At 40.3% G+C, this 8,236-nt stretch overlaps 1 long non-coding RNA gene across 1 annotated transcript; it reads left to right on the forward strand.

The window, feature by feature from the left end:
- The first annotated feature begins 1,940 nt into the window (after positions 1-1,940).
- LOC128643815 (uncharacterized) lies at positions 1,941-6,955 on the forward strand. The gene is made up of 2 exons (XR_008399885.1): positions 1,941-2,110; positions 3,303-6,955. It is a non-coding gene; the product is annotated as an uncharacterized LOC128643815 (long non-coding RNA).
- Positions 6,956-8,236: the final 1,281 nt, after the last annotated feature.

Consider the following 8,236-nt stretch of genomic DNA (forward strand, 5'->3'; position numbering starts at 1 on the left):
TCCGGGGGAGTGGGAACTCCATCCGGAAATCTTTGCCCAAGTCACTCAGCTGTGGGGCATTCCAGACATGGATCTGATGGCCTCTCGTCAGAACTTCAAAGTTCCTTGCTACGGGTCCAGATCCAGGGATCCCAAGGCGGCTCTAGTGGATGCACTAGTAGCACCTTGGACCTTCAAACTAGCTTATGTGTTCCCGCCGTTTCCTCTCATCCCCAGGCTGGTAGCCAGGATCAATCAGGAGAGGGCGTCGGTGATCTTGATAGCTCCTGCGTGGCCACGCAGGACTTGGTATGCAGATCTGGTGAATATGTCATCGGCTCCACCTTGGAAGCTACCTTTGAGACGAGACCTTCTTGTTCAGGGTCCGTTCGAACATCCGAATCTGGTTTCACTCCAGCTGACTGCTTGGAGATTGAACGCTTGATCTTATCGAAGCGAGGGTTCTCAGATTCTGTTATCGATACTCTTGTTCAGGCCAGAAAGCCTGTAACTAGAAAGATTTACCACAAAATTTGGAAAAAATATATCTGTTGGTGTGAATCTAAAGGATTCCCTTGGGACAAGGTTAAGATTCCTAAGATTCTATCCTTCCTTCAAGAAGGATTGGAAAAAGGATTATCTGCAAGTTCCCTGAAGGGACAGATTTCTGCCTTGTCTGTGTTACTTCACAAAAAGCTGGCAGCTGTGCCAGATGTTCAAGCCTTTGTTCAGGCTCTGGTTAGAATTAAGCCTGTTTACAAACCTTTGACTCCTCCTTGGAGTCTCAATTTAGTTCTTTCAGTTCTTCAGGGGGTTCCGTTTGAACCCTTACATTCCGTTGATATTAAGTTATTATCTTGGAAAGTTTTGTTCTTAGTTGCAATTTCTTCTGCTAGAAGAGTTTCAGAATTATCTGCTCTGCAGTGTTCTCCTCCTTATCTGGTGTTCCATGCAGATAAGGTGGTTTTACGTACTAAACCTGGTTTTCTTCCAAAAGTTGTTTCTAACAAAAACATTAACCAGGAGATTATCGTACCTTCTCTGTGTCCGAAACCAGTTTCAAAGAAGGAACGTTTGTTGCACAATTTGGATGTTGTTCGCGCTCTAAAATTCTATTTAGATGCTACAAAGGATTTTAGACAAACATCTTCCTTGTTTGTTGTTTATTCCGGTAAAAGGAGAGGTCAAAATGCAACTTCTACCTCTCTCTCTTTTTGGATTAAAAGCATCATCAGATTGGCTTACGAGACTGCCGGACGGCAGCCTCCCGAAAGAATCACAGCTCATTCCACTAGGGCTGTGGCTTCCACATGGGCCTTCAAGAACGAGGCTTCTGTTGATCAGATATGTAGGGCAGCGACTTGGTCTTCACTGCACACTTTTACCAAATTTTACAAGTTTGATACTTTTGCTTCTTCTGAGGCTATTTTTGGGAGAAAGGTTTTGCAAGCCGTGGTGCCTTCCATTTAGGTGACCTGATTTGCTCCCTCCCTTCATCCGTGTCCTAAAGCTTTGGTATTGGTTCCCACAAGTAAGGATGACGCCGTGGACCGGACACACCTATGTTGGAGAAAACAGAATTTATGTTTACCTGATAAATTACTTTCTCCAACGGTGTGTCCGGTCCACGGCCCGCCCTGGTTTTTTTAATCAGGTCTGATAATTTATTTTCTTTAACTACAGTCACCACGGTACCATATGGTTTCTCCTATGCAAATATTCCTCCTTAACGTCGGTCGAATGACTGGGGTAGGCGGAGCCTAGGAGGGATCATGTGACCAGCTTTGCTGGGCTCTTTGCCATTTCCTGTTGGGGAAGAGAATATCCCACAAGTAAGGATGACGCCGTGGACCGGACACACCGTTGGAGAAAGTAATTTATCAGGTAAACATAAATTCTGTTTTTTTTAAATGTAAGTTCTTATGTGTCACATTGTTTGAATACTTGGAATAAATTGTTAACCTGCTGTGCGCCTTTCTTATATGTCTTTGGCCTAGCCTTTCATCTGTTGCGGTGACCTGGAAATACCGCTGAAAGAAGGCAGCACCAGTTTTCAACAAACTCTTAACCCCTGCTGGACTGTGTTTCACTGTTTCGATTTGGACTCCACAAGGACTTTTTATTTTATGGGGTAACATTACTTTATATTTCTTTATTGTTGTCGTTTTGAGGTTTTGTGTTTGCTTACACTGCACAAGTTTCTTGTGTTCGCTTCTAGAGAGATACTTAGATTTAGCTTATATTTCAGTCCATATCCTGTTAGTTTCCAAACGTTGTTAGGCAATCTTTTAACAACTTTTATTTTTAATTTAATTTTTAATTTAAAGGTATAGTAGCGCCGATTTATATAATTTGTGTATCCTACGTACTGATTAATGCTGGGATAAACAAGGCAATTGTACGTACTAATTAAAGCCTGAGATAAATGTAAGGCTATCCTACATACCAATTAATGCCTGAGATAAGCATAAGGCTATCCTACGTACTAATTAATGCCTGGAATAAGCATAAGGCTATCCTATGTACTAATTAATGCCTGGAATAAGCATAAGGCTATCCTATGTACTAATTAATGTCTGGGATAAGCATAAGGCTATCCTACGTACTAATTAATGCCTGGGATAAGCATAAGTCTATCCTACATACTAATTTATGCCTTAGATAAGCATAAGGCTATCCTGCGTACTAATTAATCACTGGGATAAGCATAAGGCTATCCTACGTACTAACTAATGCCTGGGAAAGGCATAAGGCTATCCTACGTACTAATTAATGCCTGGGATAAGCATAAGGCTGACCTACATATTAATTACTGCCTGAGATAAACATAAGGCTATCCTACATACTAATTAATGCCTGGGATAAGCATAAGGCTATCCTATGTACTAACTAATGTCTGGGATAAGCATAAGGCTATCCTACGTACTAATTACTGCCTGGGATAAGCATAAGGCTATCCTACATACTAATTAATGCCTGGGATAAGCATAAGGCTATCCTATGTACTAACTAATGTCTGGGATAAGCATAAGGCTATCCTACGTACTAATTACTGCCTGGAATAAACATAAGGCTATCCTATGTACCAAATAATGTCTGGGATAAGCATAAGACTATGCTATGTACTAATTAATGACTTGCTATAAGCATAAGGCTATCCTACATACTAACTAATGTTTGGATAAACATAAGGCAATTTTACGTACTAATTAATGCCTGGGATAAGCATACGACTATCCTATGTGCTAATTAATTCCTGATTTTATGGTTTTTATCTACTGTCAAAATCTGTGTTTATTCTTTTTTTTTTTTTCTTTTCACAGCTGTTATCAGACACGTGACCACTAAAGATTTATATGCAGAATTTGGATTGGATTTGGAAGACTAAAAATAAAGCAGATGATGTTTTTTTTCTGGATATATATGTTAGACTCATTACAGATTAGTTACATGTAAAATGAGTAAAATCTGTTGATGTAAAATATTTAGAGGGAAGGCAAGAACTCTCAAGTTACACAGCACCAAGGGACATTTAAGAAGTGACATCATTAGTGTGAAAAAGCAGCTCTTCAAACGGGTGAAAAAATATTAAGTAAATATTGTTTAAATGAAAACGTAAACAGCAATATCAGTTTTGTGCTTTCTAGTAATTCCCATTGGCTCCTTCCTGCCAGTACTTAGTGACTAATAGTTACTTCCTGCCAGTACTTAGTGACTGATAGCTTCTTCCTGCCAGTACTTATTGTCTGATAGCTACATCCTACCAGTACTTACTGACTGATAGCTACTTCCTGCCAGTACTTACTGACTGATAGCTTCTTCCTGCCATTATTTACTGATTGATAGCTTCTTCCTGCCAGTACTTATTGTCTGATAGCTACATCCTACCAGTACTTACTGACTGATAGCTACTTCCTACCAGTACTTACTGACTGATAGCTTCTTCCTGCCAGTACTTACTGACTGATAGCTTCTTCCTGCCAGTACTTATTGTCTGATAGCTACATCCTACCAGTACTTACTGACTGATAGCTACTTCCTACCAGTACTTACTGACTGATAGCTACATCCTACCAGTACTTACTAACTGATAGCTACATCCTACCAGTACTTACTAACTGATAGCTACATCCTACCAGTACTTACTAACTGATAGCTACTTCCTACCAGTACTTACTAACTGATAGCTACTTCCTACCAGTACTTACTGACTGATAGCTACTTCCTACCAGTACTTACTAACTGATAGCTACATCCTACCAGTACTTACTGACTGATAGCTACTTCCTGCCAGTACTTACTAACTGATAGCTTCTTCCTGCCAGTACTTACTGACTGATAGCTTCTTCCTGCCAGTACTTATTGTCTGATAGCTACATCCTACCAGTACTTACTGACTGATAGCTACTTCCTGCCTGTACTTACTGACTGATAGCTACTTCCTGCCAGTACTTACTAACTGATAGCTTCTTCCTGCCTGTACTTACTAACTGATAGCTTCTTCCTGCCAGTACTTATTGACTGATAGCTTCTTCCTGCCAGTACTTATTGTCTGATAGCTTCTTCCTGCCAGTAATTATTGTCTGATAGCTACATCCTACCAGCACTTACTGACTAATAGTTACTTCCTGTCAGCACTTACTGTCTGATAGCTTCTTCCGGCCAGTACTTACTGACTGATAGCTACTTCCTGCCAGTACTTACTGACTGATAGCTTCTTCCTGCCAGTAATTATTGTCTGATAGCTTCTTCCTGCCAGTACTTACTGACTGATAGCTTCTTCCTGCCAGTACTTACTAACTGATAGCTTCTTCCTGCCAGTACTTATTGACTGATAGCTTCTTCCTGCCAGTACTTATTGTCTGATAGCTTCTTCCTGCCAGTAATTATTGTCTGATAGCTACATCCTACCAGCACTTACTGACTAATAGTTACTTCCTGTCAGCACTTACTGTCTGATAGCTTCTTCCGGCCAGTACTTACTGACTGATAGCTACTTCCTGCCAGTACTTACTGACTGATAGCTTCTTCCTGCCAGTAATTATTGTCTGATAGCTTCTTCCTGCCAGTACTTACTGACTGATAGCTTCTTCCTGCCAGTACTTACTGACTGATAGCTTCTTCCTGCCAGTAATTATTGTCTGATAGCTTCTTCCTGCCAGTACTTACTGACTGATAGCTTCTTCCTGCCAGTACTTACTGACTGATAGCTTCTTCCTGCCTGTACTTACTGACTGATAGCTTCTTCCTGCCAGTACTTACTGACTGATAGCTTCTTCCTGCCAGTACTTACTGACTGATAGCTTCTTCCTGCCAGTAATTATTGTCTGATAGCTTCTTCCTGCCAGTACTTACTGACTGATAGCTTCTTCCTGCCAGTACTTACTGACTGATAGCTTCTTCCTGCCAGTAATTATTGTCTGATAGCTTCTTCCAGCCAGTACTTACTGACTGATAGCTTCTTCCAGCCAGTACTTACTGACTGATAGCTTCTTCCAGCCAGTACTTACTGACTGATAGCTTCTTCCTGCCAGTACTTACTGACTGATAGCTTCTTCCTGCCAGTAATTATTGTCTGATAGCTTCTTCCAGCCAGTACTTACTGAATGATAGCTTCTTCCAGCCAGTACTTACTGTCTGATAGCTTCTTCCAGCCAGTACTTACTGACTGATAGCTTCTTCCAGCCTGTACTTACTGTCTGATAGCTTCTTCCTGCCAGTACTTACTGACTGATAGCTTCTTCCTGCCTGTACTTACTGTCTGATAGCTTCTTCCTGCCAGTACTTACTGACTGATAGCTTCTTCCTGCCAGTAATTATTGTCTGATAGCTTCTTCCAGCCAGTACTTAGTGACTGATAGCTTCTTCCTGCCAGTACTTACTGACTGATAGCTACTTTCTGCCTGTACTTACTGACTGATAGCTACTTCCTGCCAGTACTTACTGACTGATAGCTTCTTCCTGCCAGTACTTACTGACTGATAGCTACTTCCTGCCAGTACTTACTGACTGATAGCTTCTTCCTGCCAGTAATTATTGTCTGATAGCTTCTTCCAGCCAGTACTTACTGACTGATAGCTTCTTCCAGCCAGTACTTACTGACTGATAGCTACTTCCTGCCAGTACTTATTGTCTGATAGCTACTTCCTGCCAGTACTTACTGACTGATAGCTTCTTCCAGCCAGTACTTACTGACTGATAGCTACTTCCTACCAGTACTTACTGACTGATAGCTTCTTCCTGCCATTATTTTCTGACTGATAGCTACTTCCTGCCAGCACTTATTGACTGATAGCTTCTTCCTGCTAGTACTTACTGTCTGATAGCTACTTCCGGCCAGTACTTACTGACTGATAGCTTCTTCCTGCCAGTACTTACTGACTATGGGCTACTTCCTGCCAGTACTTATTGACTGATAGCTACTTCCTGCCGGTACTTACTGACTGATAGCTTCTTCCTGCCAGTACTTACTGACTGATAGCTTCTTCCTGCCAGTACTTATTTTCTGATAGCTACTTCCTTGCATTGCTTACTGATAGCTGTTTCCTGCCAGTACTTTTTATCTGATAGCTACTTAATCCCAGTACTTACTGACTGATACCTACTTCCTGACAGTACTTACTGACTGATAGCTACTTCCTGTCAGTACTTACTGACTGATACCTACTTCCTGCCAGTACTTACTGACTGATAGCTATTTCCTGTAAATGATCATTGGTACATTAGTAGGAAATACACAAGTGACACTACCATATTAGTTTATTTAAATTGTAACTGCTTCTATTTTACATTTTTAAGCAAAAACTAAAAACACCATATTTAAATGCCACTTTTTCATAGTGATAATGGAACATGGCCCCTTTCCAAATTTAGTATTAATACAGAGGAAGATAATTAATATTGTTACTGTACTGTTAGCCTCTTGAGATGTGATGTGTATTCAATAATATCTACAAAATAAAATGGTACAGCTGGAGCACACTGTGTTATTGATCCAGATATTAAAGGGACAGTCTTCTCCAGAAATGTTATGGTTTAAAAAGATAGATAATTCCTTTATTACCCATTCCCCAGTTTTGCATAACATAACACTGTTATGTTAATATACTTTTTGCCTCTGTGATAACCTTGTATCTAAGCCTCTGCAGGCTGCATTTTGGCAAATCAGTGCCCTCTCATAACTCCACAGGATTGAGCACACTGTTATCTATATGACACATATGAACTAGCGCGGTTTCGCTGTTAAAAACTGTCAAAATTCACTGAGATAAGAGGTGGCCTTCAAGAAATTAGCATATGAGCCTACCTATGTTTAGCTTTCAACAAAGAATACCAAGAGAACAAAGCATATTTGTTGATCAAAGTAAATTGGAAAACAAAATTTATGCTTACCTGATAAATTATTTTCTTTCCTGGCATGGAGAGTCCACAAATCCATTCTAATGGAATAGTGGGAATTCAACTCCTAGCCACCAGGTGGAGGTAAAGAACACCCCAGCAAAGCTTCAAGTATCGTCCCACTTCCCACAATCCGCAGTCATTCAGCCAAGAAATCATGGAAAGAGAAGAGGACCCATAGGGTGTAGCGGTGCCTGAGGTTTATACCAAAAAAGCTGTCTTAAATAAAATTAAGGGCAGTCGTGGACTCACCATGAATGGCATTGGGGGGGTTTCACAAATCCATTCTAATTACAAGTTGGAACCAATACCCAAGCTAAGGGAGGGAGAACAAGACAGGCAGACCCAAACAAAAGGCACCTCCACTTGAAGAACTTTCTTCCCAAAATAAACCTCAACTGAGGCAAAAACATCGATTTTGTAGAACTTTTGAAAAAGTATGCAACGAGGACCAAGTGGCCGCCTTGCAGATTTGTTCCACAGAAGCCTCATCTAAAGGCCCAGAAAGAAGAGACAGCTCTAGTGGAATGATCCGTAATCCTTTTAGGAGACTGATGTCCAGCTGTCTCATAATCCAACCAAAAGGACAAGAAAAAGTAGAGGCCTTCTGGCTGTGGTTATTAAAAAATGTATATCTAGATTTTTAAATTTAAACCACTAAATATATAATTCTATGTAAAAACCTACTTAACCATTACAATTAAGTGAAATAAACACTGTAAAAGGGTCTCCATTGTTTCCAAAGAATTTATTAGGAATCAATATATGTTAATAATAAGATAAATATTTACAGATATATATATATACACACACATCTATTTTACAGCAAAACAGTCCAAATAATTAACAGAGGGCAACT

This window comes from Bombina bombina, unplaced genomic scaffold (assembly GCF_027579735.1).
Source record: "Bombina bombina isolate aBomBom1 unplaced genomic scaffold, aBomBom1.pri scaffold_989, whole genome shotgun sequence".
Taxonomy (NCBI): domain Eukaryota; kingdom Metazoa; phylum Chordata; class Amphibia; order Anura; family Bombinatoridae; genus Bombina; species Bombina bombina.